General features: G+C 32.6%; 1 pseudogene across 1 annotated transcript in view; it reads left to right on the top strand.

Annotated features, from left to right (window-relative positions):
• Window positions 1–13,962, top strand: part of LOC149797573 (CREB-binding protein-like) — a 106,760-nt pseudogene that overhangs the window by 46,309 nt on the left and 46,489 nt on the right. Inside the window, exon 20 of the transcript XR_016421635.1 lies at window positions 5,002–5,149. The product of XR_016421635.1 is annotated as a CREB-binding protein-like (transcript). The remainder of the gene's footprint in view (window positions 1–5,001; window positions 5,150–13,962) is intronic.

Here is a 13,962-nt window from a genome sequence, read left to right on the forward strand (position 1 = left end):
AATTTATGCTTTATTCCAAAATAAATGTACAACTGTAGATTCATCAATATAAAATAACAGTATTCATATACACATAGCTCTGCCCTGTGACTTTTTAACTTAGTTGTACACTCTACATCAGTTTAAAAAAGTATTATCATTTTGGTCTACTTAAAATTGAAACTTTAGAGTCATATTGTGAATGATTGCACATAGATTTTGTTTCTATGTTGATCCACATCAATGTCTTTCAGGTTTGATCTTGAAATTAACAGCATGCATCTCAACAATCCTTGACAAGCCAACTTTTGAGAATGATTTAAAAACATTTAATTTTTTCCATTTTAATTTTTGCCACATAGTAATTATGTATCCTGTAATAATCATGTAAAGCACAAATAATAAACATTGCTGGTGGATGCTAGATTTCTAGGTGGCTAGTTGTAGAGATGAGTGCATTTTATTTCCAAACACACCTGTGAAAAAATTCTCTATTATTATTAACAGTTGTAAATTGGTCACTTTGAAAAATTTCCAAGTCACATCAAAACAATCTTTGACAAACCAGTTAGTGTAGGCAGTCTTGGCACATTTATAGCTCACCAACTGCCTATGGCTAGGTTAGGACTTGTAAGTTACCAAAATATCTATCTATCTATCTATATATATATATATATATATATATATATATATATATATATATATATATATATATATATATATATATATATATATATAACTATTGCTGTACAAAAATAAGTGATAACTTAAAATATAAATATCTATTTCCTATTTGTGAAAACATACTTTAAATAGTAAATACAATATCACACAATACTTTATCAGCATGAAAAAATGTGACTGACCAGGACATTGACTACAAGATGGAAGTGGCAGACTTGGAAGATGTATCAAGTGAAATAAGAATCAGTTGATGAAGAAACTGAACACTTAAAATATTGAAGAATACAGATGATGTGAGCATGAAATAAAGGTGCTGATGTATGTGCAGTGAAAGCAGAGTATAAAACTTAGAGAATGTAAAGCATTATGAACTGAACCCTTTCTCTCTTTTGTTTGGACTTGCCCACGGGCAAGTATCTCACAAACTTGAGCTTGCCTGAGCTAAATGTGAGCTTGTTATGGGCATTGGGCAAGCTGATTTGTGCAGTGTTACAGATTTCAATTACAGCTTGTTTAGTCTTAAAGATTTCAATTGCAGCTTGTGTAGTCTTAAAGATTTTAATTGCAGCTTGTGTAGTCTCAAAGATTTCAATTGCAGCTTGTGTAGTCTTAAAGATTTCAATTGTAGCTTGTGTAGTCTTAAAGATTTCAATTACGTCTTATGTAGTTTTAAATATTTCAATTACAGTTTTTGTAGTCTTACAGATTTAATCTACAGTTTGTCTGGTCTTAAAGATTTCAATTGCAGCTTGTGTAGTCTTCAAGATTTAAATTACTGTTTGTGTAGTCTTACAGATTTCAATTGTGGCTTGTGTAATCTTACAGATTTAAATTACAGCTTGTGTAGTCTTAAATATTTCAATTGCAGTTTGTGTAGTCTCAAAGATTTCAATTGCAGCTTGTGTAGTTTTAAAAATCTCAATTGCAGCTTGTGTAGTCTCAAAGATTTCAATTGCAGCTTGTGTAGTCTTAAAGATTTCAATTACAGTTTTTGTAGTCTTAAAGATTTCAATTGTAGCTTGTGTAGTCTCAAAGATTTCAATTGCAGCTTGTGTAGTCTTAAAGATTTCAATTACAGCTTATGTAGTCTTAAATATTTCAATTGCAGCTTGTGTAGTCTTAAAGATTTAAATTACTGTTTGTGTAGTCTTACAGATTTCAATTGTGGCTTGTGTAATCTTACAGATGTAAATTACAGCTTGTGTAGTCTTAAAGATTTCAATTGCAGTTTTTGTAGTCTTACAGATTTAATCTACAGTTTGTCTAGTCTTAAAGACTTCAATTGCAGCTTGTGTAGTCCTACAGATTTCAACTACAGCTTGTGTAGTCTTACATGTTTCAATTACAGTTTAAGTCAACAAATAATGAAAAGTGTCACAATTTGTTTTCTTCTCTGATTTATAACTGTCAAATATGTTCCATAATTTTGCCAAATTTTGTGAATATATGATGAAACTGTCTTTCATTTTAGTTTCATATGAGAAGAAGGTGCATTAAGTTTTTGTTAACTGTTTCATTAATGTTCACAAATGTTTTCACAGAATTTTCCTATGTTTATATCAAAGTTGAAAAATTCAGAGAATGAACATAATAAATGTTGAAGAGATAATAAAGATACTAGTTTTCAACCATACATATACAAGAACATAGTTGCCTACTGTCCTGTTTTTTTTTTTCTGTATTTGTCCCTTATTTTTGGGCCTGAATATGGGTGTATGTTTTTTTGTTAAAAATCCATTAAAAAATTAAATTAAAAATATTCTTGCAATTCTCTGTTTAGAACAGCACCCATTTCCATTCTAAGTGTAAATTTATTATATGTATATAAGGACATAGAGTTCTATAATATGATTGGTTCATTCAAAATCATGGCTACCATGCCATTCTTTAACCATATTGGATTATGCAAACAGTTGCTGCTATCACTGTATCTCATCTTTGTAATATTCAACTTTTAGTCATCTCAAAAAGGAAAGCAGAAGATTCAGAATTTTCTCCAGCAAAGAAAAGAATGAAACTAAACGCATAACTTTAACTTTATATACACCGTATATTGTGACTGTACTTCATAAAAGACCCCATGTGACAGCAAACGTTATTGATTTTGGTGAACTATGAATTTTCACATGACTTTCATGCAACCAATAGAAAACCACAGGATTATTCTCAAAACTTCCATATCCCATCAGTCACTGAAAAACTACGCCATAGATGCCATTTTAAGTCCTATTATTATATTATTGCTAATTGACAACACATACGTAAACATCTATTTATAAATCCTATGTCTTACGCTACTCAAGTCACATAGGTCAGGCTGAACTAAATATATTCTGTACACATTAGTACTGAATAAGTATTATAAAAATTAAATAAAATCATGTACCAGAATTTTCAAAAAATATAGATATACATAAAATAATTAAGCAAGTTAATATCCTACTTTACTGATAGTTGTAGATGTTGTAAATAGTTACAAATGCATTAATGTTTTAAGAATCAGTATTTGTTCCTGAAAATCAGTATTTTTGTTTTAAGCAATCAGCAATTTTGTACTCTGGGGTTGGCAGCTATGCAAGAAGAGCTTATGGGATGGTCTTTCGTCCATCTGTTAACACAAGTTATTGCTACTTCTTGGACTATAACCATGAAACTTTACATACACATTTATTCCATGGTCTAGTTAGTCCTTAGTGAAAATATTACTGTTCATATATCTAATATTTCCATCACAATGTCCATCTTGAAAATCTTGTTCTTGTTACTCTTCCTGAATGGGCGGTCATATGAATATGGAGATTTATCTAAAAACATTTTGTAATGTCTAGCTGGTTCTAAATGAAATGGTGTCAATGTTACATTCATGGCAGCCATCTTGAAAATCACATGGCTGCTCCTCCTGAATGGATGGTCATATCACTAAAGACTTCTTACACTAAAAGACTTAAGGATTTCCTTATCTAGTTGGTCTTAAATGAATATGGTGCTTATATGTCAGAGAGACCATCTTAAATCTTGTTATCCATTCTCCTCCTACTTGGATGGTCATATCAACATGAGATTGACATTAAACAACTTTTTATGATGTCTTGATGTTTCTAAGTAAATATGGAGCCAAGTTTATGTCCAATATAGCCACCACATCACCCATCTTGAAAATCTTGTTATTGTTACTCCTGAACAGAAAGTCATATTGATGTGGCATTTTCACCAGAAGACTTCTTGTGATGTCTAGTTAGTCGTACTTGAAAACGGTGCCATTCTGTTGTCTACTATAGCTGTCACAGTCTTGACAATCTTGTCACTACTTCTCCTGAATGAATTATCAGATCAGCCTGGGGTTATTACTAACGACTTTTTTAAAGTTGCTTCTAAATTAAAATGTTGCTGATCTGATGTTCGCTGTGTGGCTTTAATGAAAACCATGTTTTCATTACTCTTAGTGAAAACTCATTTCAACGTTGGAGTTTAATCATAAGAGTTGTTAACATGTTTAATGGTCCTAATTAAAACTGACTATCCCTCAATGTGGCCACCATGGTGGCTATCTTGAAAATATTATCTCTACTACTCCCATATGGATGGTGATATCAATATGGGATTTTTGCCCTTATTTCTAATGATATATAGTTCGTCCTAAATGAACATGGTGTCAATTGTACATCCAGCATAACTGCCACAACTCTTTTGAAAACCTCATCACTACTCCCTTGAATGGATATCATTATGACATGTCGGTTCTTCACCGAAATCTTCAAACAATTTTACTTTATTATTAATAAAAATATACCCACCACAGAAGCTAATTTGAAATCTTGTCACTGGAGAATAAATAGAAGAGATCATATGGTTTCAACACTAGGCAGTTAAAGGAAGAAATGGTCTCATCTTGAATTCCTGGAAATTCTTTTCACCCAGTAAGAGTGTCAGTTCCATCAAGGGACTTTTGTTAAAACAATGTACTGATTTGTCAGTTTTCATCCATTTTTTATTTTGCACAGAGCAGACTAAATTATTTTGTCAAATATCTAGTGTTAACTCGGCTATTGATTAGTCTCCAGAACTCTTGTAATCGCAGTCATCTTTCCTTGCTCAATGCTAATTTTAATCTTGGCTCTGGGTATAATGTCACTATTGTTTGTTCATTCATCCATTTAAGTTTTTAGGTCAAGTGCTGGTGGGACATTTGTGAGCCATGAACATGTTTCTAGTTGTGAACAGAAATTTAACTTCACTAATGATGTGTGTAGGAATTATGCTGGAAGCCTGTTTTTATATTAGCTGTGTTTATGTTCTCTTTTATTCTTATCAGAGTTTTTTCTTTCTTTCTTTTTTCAGGATTACAAAATACAGAGTTAGGATGTTACTTAGAAAATAGGATCAACAACTTTTTAAAGAAGAAAGGTGTTGGTGCAGGTGAAGTATCAATCAGAGTGCTATCTAGTTCAGACAAAATTACTGAGGTCAAGCCAGGAATGAAATCAAGGTATATAATATACATTTCAAGCACTTTATATCATGGTTATTTTGTACAAGTTCTGATAAACTTGGGCAGGTCAAGAAAACTAACTTTCTGCAGTAGCCCAATACAAGTTAGAAATTGTGCTTGGCAAGTATTGTGATAACAGTAGATTGAGACTGTGCTCACTGATATCAGTCATATCCTTTAATGCTACATGACTTTGTTTTCCATCACAGTAAATCACATGTGTATGCATGTGATCCTGTAGATGGTAATCTGTGAAAGTTACCAATATGTGACCATGTAAGGGTACAGAATAGTGGGAGATAGAATGCCATGACCTGTATCATTAATTGACATAACTATTATCACATTACTTTGGTCAACCTGATTATTTATTACAGTCATGATCTGCATCAGGGATCATGTGGTAAAGGTTTCAGTCAGGATTATATTTATTATGCGGCCATACTACACAAATTTCTTGACTTTTACAGATACAGGTAACAGTGGGGATGTTTTCTGTGGCAGAAAATACTTTATGCCAACTGTGGCAGAAAATATTTTGTATTAAAAAATTACCATGGGACATCGATGGTGAAAAATTCACAGATAGATGCGTATAGTATTTTGAAAGAATTTGTGAGTCTGTCTGATTCTAGGATTATTCTACCAGATCAATGGAGTGTGTGTAATATTACAGGAAAGATTAAATCACTGTTTTGTTTCAAGGCTTCATACAGATTTATCAAAGAGGACTAAAAGACATTATATGACTTTTCAAAAACATATTCTGAACATACTGATAAATTAATCAAATTTGAAATTATCATGGAGCAGCAACAATGTCAAATTGGCAGATATTATGAGGAAAAACCCCAAAACATTTTATAATATTATGCAAAAAATATAAAGGCATTACATTTTAGTACAGATAATGAAATGGATGAGAGATGTTTTCAGTATTAATATAATGATGGAATATAAGTTCACTGACCATGAAAAGTATTACAAAAACAAATACCACGAGCCCGAAGCCAAACAGTTGGCTCTCTGTGATGAATTTCCCAGAGATATATTTCATCAAAGAATGAAATCTGTGGATTATATGTACAAGTTTAACCCTTTGAGATTATTGGATATCAATATGTATATTGATTGTTATGAATTGGTTTGCAACTTTGTACTGGAAAGTTAGTGGCATTTGATGGTATTATGGCAGGCTTAAAGGAGATTATATTTGAGTTAGGATCTGCCCACCTTGGGAAGATGCACATGTTTATTTAACAGTGCCTGACGTAAGATTAAAACTCACCTTCTTATGTAGGAAAAAGTATTGCATAGTCAGTGGTTATAAATATTGGTACTCTGCTTTTGGATTATGAAGTGTTTACTTCTGTGCCTCGATGTGTTGTTGCGGTTGTTGTTGTAGGGTTTAATGCCACTTTTCAGCACAAGATAGACTATACATGGAGGCCAGTATAAATGGTGGAGGAATAACCCAGGATAACCCTGGAAAGAACCACTGACCTATGAAAAGCTACTGGCAAGCTTTCTCACATACCAACATTGGCCAAACCCAAGACTCGAACCCACACAGACAGAGGTTAGATGACAATGATCCGTAATGGTAGGCGCTTTAGACCACTTGACCACTCGGGGCCCCTGCCACAATATGTAAAGGACATACAGTGGGACCCCGCTATAGCACGGTAGTTGGGAGCCATAGAATCCGACCGTGTTATGAACTGAACCGTGTTATATGCAACCAACTCAGTTAGCTGAAAAAAAATGTACCCCCCCCAATAAAAAAGGGGGGGGGGTACGTGCGTGCGGTAAATTACGTACTTCTTTGGCTCAGTTGCTATCTTGAATTGATGCATATTAAATGAGAAATACACCTGTAGTGAAAAGAGAGAAGATATCATACTTTATTTAGAGAACCATGAATTGGTACATATACGTGAATACTGTTTATATATAAATGTCTAATGTATAGCATGATCAAAGTATCAACGCAGTGTACTCACCTGCGAACCTCATCATATACATTGAATCCACAATACAAGTGATTCCACTGAAAATATGCATACACAGCTTTAAAATATTCATTAAATTTGTAACAGGTCATATTAGTCTGAATTCAGTGGAAAAACATAGGACAATCATGTAACAAATGACGAAGCACATTTACTTTGAAGTACGTTCGAAGTTGGTAAAAGTTAGTTTGCATTTTAAGCCTCCGTTGGCATAAACATTTTCCCTACAAAAAGGAAACTTTCACAGCACAGATAAAGTGTTCCAGTCACATTGGAAAATGCAAAAATCCATCAGATTCCATCACTTTTATTTAAGTTTGGTACTGACTTTATTTGAAGAAAACTTCTTTGCTGTCATTGAAAGATTGTAGTCGGCTTTCTTTGATGAAGGCTGCATGCGCTTTTGAAGTTGCCGCTAAAGAACAGCTTTGGAGAACCAAATGAATGCCCATTTCTTATTGTGGCGGCAACATCAAATAATTGTATTGTATGATTGAGATGGGGATTTTTTTCCATTTGCTGAGTACGTTTTCATAACAGTCAGTGCTTCAAAGGTAATCTGTTTCCCTTGAAATTTCAGCAAACTGTTTTATCTGGATACATTTTTAAAAGGAATTGGCCGTTGTTTAGACTATTCTAGTTACTGTCCCTCCATGCCTACTGAATAAACTAATAAGAATTTTTAAAAAACATTTTTTACATTTGTGGTAGCAGCGTGATGCTGCCTTCTATGCATGCGTCTGAAAATTAAGAAAGGGTCAACGGAAGATAGAGACGCAGGTGTTCTGACGACATGGATTATTACAGAAAACGTGAGTGTTCTGAAGGATTTAATTTTGAGTGAAAAGAAGAGGAATTTTACTTACCATCCACACACAAATGCATCTTTGTAAATATATTAATTACTAGCGAGCGGCCGAAAATCCGATGAAAGACAGATTACGAGAGAATGCCTCATCCAGTTTATCTCCGTTACCAGAAATGTCAACAACAAAAATGCGGATATTTCACAACATACAAAACTCATGCTAGATATCAGGATAAGCGGATTATGATATAATAATGCACTGTTTAGATGGTTTGTCAGTATAGACAAAGAATTTGTTTATGTAACAATAGATAAATTTCAGTGCATTTTATATCAAGTTTGCAGCTTCCTTTCATGGGGCCTCTGAATTTCTGCACTCCAAACCAATGGTTGTGTATAAAAGTTTAAACAGCCAACAGTGTCGCCAACAAATAAAAAAAGCCACATGTTATGTTTTGCAGCCAATAAGGAAAAACAATCCAAGTTTGCGACATTGGCGAAGACCTACGTGATCCCAGAATAAACGTTTTATGCGTTTTTTTTCTTCTTCTTACTTTTAAGAAGAAAGAAAAAGTACTTTTTTGTGTACGAGAAGAATACATATAAAATTTCAGGAGCCAAGCCACGATCGTCTTGCAATTTTTATTCATACGGGATCTCTATCCCAAAATGATAAGCAACTTTTTACGGTTTTTTTTGTACTTTTTAAGATTGGGGGGGGGCACAAGAAAAATACATGTATATAAAATTTTGGGAGCCACGCCACGACCGCATTATATCCGAATTCGCATTATAATGGAACGCGTTATAGTGGGGTCCCACTGTAATAACAATGAAAAATAAACACCTAAAGACTAATCTTTACGTATATAAAATGTTCAGTGGCATTTGAATGGAATAACTGTAAAGGTGTATGCCTTGGAAAATATGAAATATGCAGCTAAGCACGCCATTATGAATACTGTAAATCACACTTGCTAGCATTACATATGTTTATAGGTGCTCAACCATGTCTTAAATGTGGTATCATAGTCAGATCATATAATCAGCTTTGCCAGCCATGCAGATCTGTTTGCAAGTAATATTGTGCTCATCAATAAGATGTGCTGAACCTATGATTGTAGAAACACCCAATGCTGTTTAGGAAACAGACACAGAAATGATGAAATAATAATGATTAAAGTGATGTCAGTTTTTGTTCCAGGTAGAGTAAACAAATCAAAACAATTTATTTACAGAATTTGCCATTAGAGAAAGATTTCCCTTGTACATAAGCATGTCAGCTGTGATTCAACTTAGGCAAATTGTACAACAGCATGTCATGAAGATATCAGTCCTGCACGTGAAAAGGCGACATGTTTGCATTATTAGAACCTAACAACCATCTCTAGATCAACCGCAATTGGTTCTACTACAAAAGCTGAATAAACAGTACCGTGTCTGAAACAGTTGCTCAAGACATTGAAAAAAATGTACCAAGGCTGGATGGACTTTATGATGAAATACCTATTTCCCCATACCAGCCATTTTGTGGATTGACTTTTATACCAGTACCAGAGTGTATTTATTGCAGTCAGTGCTAAATGTGAAAAATTGCGATGTTGATGTTTTGAATGAGCAATTTTATCAGTGCTACTTACCAGCATCGATCATACAGACCAGCCATGCAAATGCCAGCAGTACTTGGGTGCACTCAGTTTTGTTGATATAGAACTTTTGGGTACTAAGGCCATACTCAACAAGATTGAAACACTCTGTTATTCTGTTTACTTTGGAGAAAGGCTTTTATCTGTTTACATAAATCCACACATGTACAAAGTGAGGTGACTTAGATTGATCTGTTGTTGCTAAGCAACATGATTGGCTCAGACTTGCTGTATCATTACATATGGATAAAGAATATTTCCCAGTTGTTTAACCAACACAGTAAGTACAAGGGTAAGAAATACCATGCAGACTTTGCATGCATGTGTTTAGTACCCAACAGCTCCTTGCTGACCATGACATTAGCGATGTGACTCGTATATGTTACACGACTGAAAAATGTTGTAGGAAGGGATCTTTTTAAACTTTAAAACATGTCCATAGTGCTTTACAAATATAAAAGGAAGAATACGAGAGTGATGTAATACAGCACTCAAACTGATTACATCGTCATGATCATTACAGAATTTGTGCACATCAACTTTACTTGATGATCATACAGCATAAGTTAGACACGTAGACTAGTTAAAGTGAGTGTTGTATATAAATAATTTGTCAGCATGCTTTGTGTTTGTATTCTGGTAATAATTCACATGAATTTTTCCCATTTAACCAGCTGCATGTCTAGGTTTGTTGCAAAAATAAATGTACATTTTTCATATAGTTTCCTGCAATAATAGTCTGCAAAAAAATATAGATTACACTTTTTGTGCTCAGATTATGCATTTTGTGATTAATATTAGTAACAATTGCTCTTAAACTTCTCTTGGGGTTGACATGTATGCTTATGGAGTAGATTCTCAACAAAATAAAACTGTTTAAAAACTATATATTTATCTGCATGTTATTGTGAACACCAAGTCATAATTAATATCTGTTACAACAACAAATTAGCATTTTGGGTTTAAATTTGTTTAAAAAAAGAACTGGAAAAATACAAACTAAATTGTTGAATTCATAACTTTAATTGTTTGTCTTATGACAACCACCAAAAACAATATTGGCACTTGCTTAATATTCATTCTTATGCCCAGACACTGCACTAGTCTACTTTTGTACTTGCTCCACCTAGTTCAATATTTCACTAGTGGAATTTTTTTTCTCTCTTTCTGTTTTTGATTTTATATTGAGTTTCAGTTTATTAGGTGATTTTATAATAACAGGGTATGTAGGTGTGGTGACTTGTTTTGTGGAACCAAACATTGTTATGTTGCATTCATTATTTTATTCATTTTGCAGTTGATTCATGTTAATTTCAAAGGAATTTTCCTTTTAGTGTGTTATACCTAAATATATCAGACATAAAACACCAGTTTTTGTGCATTGATTTCAGAAATCTATGCTTCATATAATAACACAGATTTTGTCTGACTTTTATGGAACATAAAAATGATCAGTCACATCTACTCTTAACAGAATTGGCAACTTTAGTTTTCCTTAAAGATATAATACGGACATGAATAGGAACGGCAAATATGATCTTATGAAATATTTCAAACAGATTTGAAAAGAGGTTTGAAAAGTAATAAATTTGGATGTCTTTTTTACAAATGTCCACTATGCATAATAGTACAACCATCCCCATCAACAGTCTCTCTCTCACACTCTCTTTCCCTCTCTTTTACATGATATGCATACATGGAGCAATATAAGTATGTATATATGTAAAAATAGTTGTTAAAACGTTCATCTATATATTGTATGCACTGTCTGCAAAATATGAATAACACAAACATGGATTATTTAAAACTTTAAGATAATTATTAATACTGCCGACAAGGCAGTCTCTTAATAATATGCCTTGTGTATTCCTCACAGTCTTGGAAAGTGATTCCAGAATATATATATGACATATGAGACAGACATGTCTCTGGTGATATGTCTAAGTATGGTAATAATGTTTGCCAAAACATGTACATGGTTTACAATAACTGCAATGATACCATTTTATTGAAACGATCTACCTGCAAGTCTTAGTAAACAGTTGGCAACTACTATAATGTGAATACCATAATGCATTCAAGTCGCAATTGTTTAATTTACTGTATGTTCTTCACCACATAAATGACATGCCTTTGTGGAATATATTTGACAATTTCAGTAAAACATCAGTAAGGATTATAGTGAATTTCTGCTGAAACATGTGTACATGATGAAAAATCTGATAATGGATCCAGATGCACTGCCTAGACACATGCCTGGGATGGTTGTGTAATATCTACACTGATTAAGAAACTGTGTAGTAACTTATAAACTTGAAACAGTGTTTCTATTCTTTTTAATGTTACTAATAAAAAAAACAACTTTGTAAACAAAATTGTGATAATATATAATTTAATTGGAAATGGTTGTTCCAGTGTCAGTGATAGCCACATCTATGTTCATTTACAGTTTCACCAATGTTGTAAACATTTACAGAAAGTAACCAAAAACTAAGCTTTTTACACATATAAACAATGCCGCCATTGATGTCTATACCAGGTAGTGAATACATTTCATTAGAATGACTAAATTACAAGGGAGGTTGTTATTATTAATCTTCTTATTATTATTAAGTTAAGCATGATTTCCTGAATAAAAGAGTTAAGTTCTATATGTTATCTCCTTACATTCTTCTTTACACATGATAGGTAAATATAAAGAAAAAACAAACAATTACCATGGCCATACATTTTACATAAATAGATTGAACTTGTTCTTTGGTAGATTGGGGGAGGGAGTGTTGAAGTAATACAAGTAGCCTTTTCAATTAAGAAGCTATAAAACAATCCAGTCACTTTAACTTCCTTCCCTATGATTTTAAAAAGAAAAAAATCAAGTAATTTTCAGTTTTCAGTAAAGAGTAGGAAAAATTATTGATTTAGTAATCAAGTTATAGTAACATTTAGTTCAAAACCATTTTTTTATCATATGGATGAGTGTACAGGAAAATGTGACAACAATTTTGTCTTAAAAACTTGAATATAAATAAGCCTGTATGAAGATTATGTAATTATGGAAGAATAAATTTCTTCACAGCACTGCTTACACTTTTCGTAACTTTTTTTATATTTCACATCAATTACCAGATATTATTTTTCTCATTCTGAACTTCTCCAAAAGTCTGATGCAAAGGTATAAGACCCCTCCCCTCTTCGTTCCTTTTAGGTAAATACCATACCCATATAGAATTTAGCTTTCATGATGTATAAATACGTAATGGTTTGCAAGTTATTGATGCTCATATGAATATGGCAAGTTATTGATGCTCATATGAATATGGTAAGTTATTGATGTTCATATGAATATGGCAAGTTATTGATGCTTATATGAATATGGCAAGTTATTAATTATACTCTTTTTGTTTGTAATATTTGTCATTATTTTCAGTGGGTTTGAAAACCGAAATTAAAAAGTTAATAGAAATTTTGGAATATAGAGATATTTGTTACTTTTTAAAAAAAAACAGTACTTGGGGGGAAAATGTGGAGGGTGGGGATCAAACTTGGTATTTTGATATGGCATATTAATGCTTTACCTTTTAAGCTACTAACACAGACAATAAACAGGGATTATCTCATTTATATTTGCTTGATGTCGATTTTCCTTTTACAAAAGGTCTTGAGATTGCTGACTTTTCCATTTTTTGGCCACATACACATATTCTTTGATAGCTGTATTTTTTCCAGTTGGTTACAGCATCCTTTTTTGTGAAAAATTGGCAGTGTAAATTTTTTTTATAGTTTATATTGACTCTGCTTAGTCTCTTTTTACTTTCTTACAGAATTATTCTTTAGTGTTCCTTTAAAAAAATTAATCATGTATCCAAGGCAATTTAGAAAAGATAAAGAAAGAAATGAATAATATTATTTAAAAAATGTGATTCATTGTTTTTCTTGCATTTTTTAGTACAGTAAGAAATAATATATCACACTGTAGAAAATTCAGTTCTATTTGTTTACATGCAGTGATACATAGTTGGGAGACTCTGCAATGGGCAAAAACATGACAATGCTACATAGACAGTAAAAGTTGAGAATTTTTTAGATTTTAGTGACCGTTGAAAACCTGCCCCAGTATAATAATATGAGGTGTTTTCTTTCATAAGAAATACTCATTATATGGAAATTTCTTCTTGGAGCATGCATGCACTCGGATCTTATTTCGAGTTTGAAGTTTCTCAAATGGAGCATTTTATCTTCAGTTTACAACAGTAGCCTATTTTCATTGGCCACGTTTTGGTATGAAAAAGAAATCTGTAAGCATAATAAATGTAGAAGAGTCTAATTTGTATCTGAAATAATACA

Source organism: Sinohyriopsis cumingii, chromosome 6, assembly GCF_028554795.1.
Source record: "Sinohyriopsis cumingii isolate HCF-2022 chromosome 6, ASM2855479v2, whole genome shotgun sequence".
NCBI lineage: Eukaryota > Metazoa > Mollusca > Bivalvia > Unionida > Unionidae > Sinohyriopsis > Sinohyriopsis cumingii.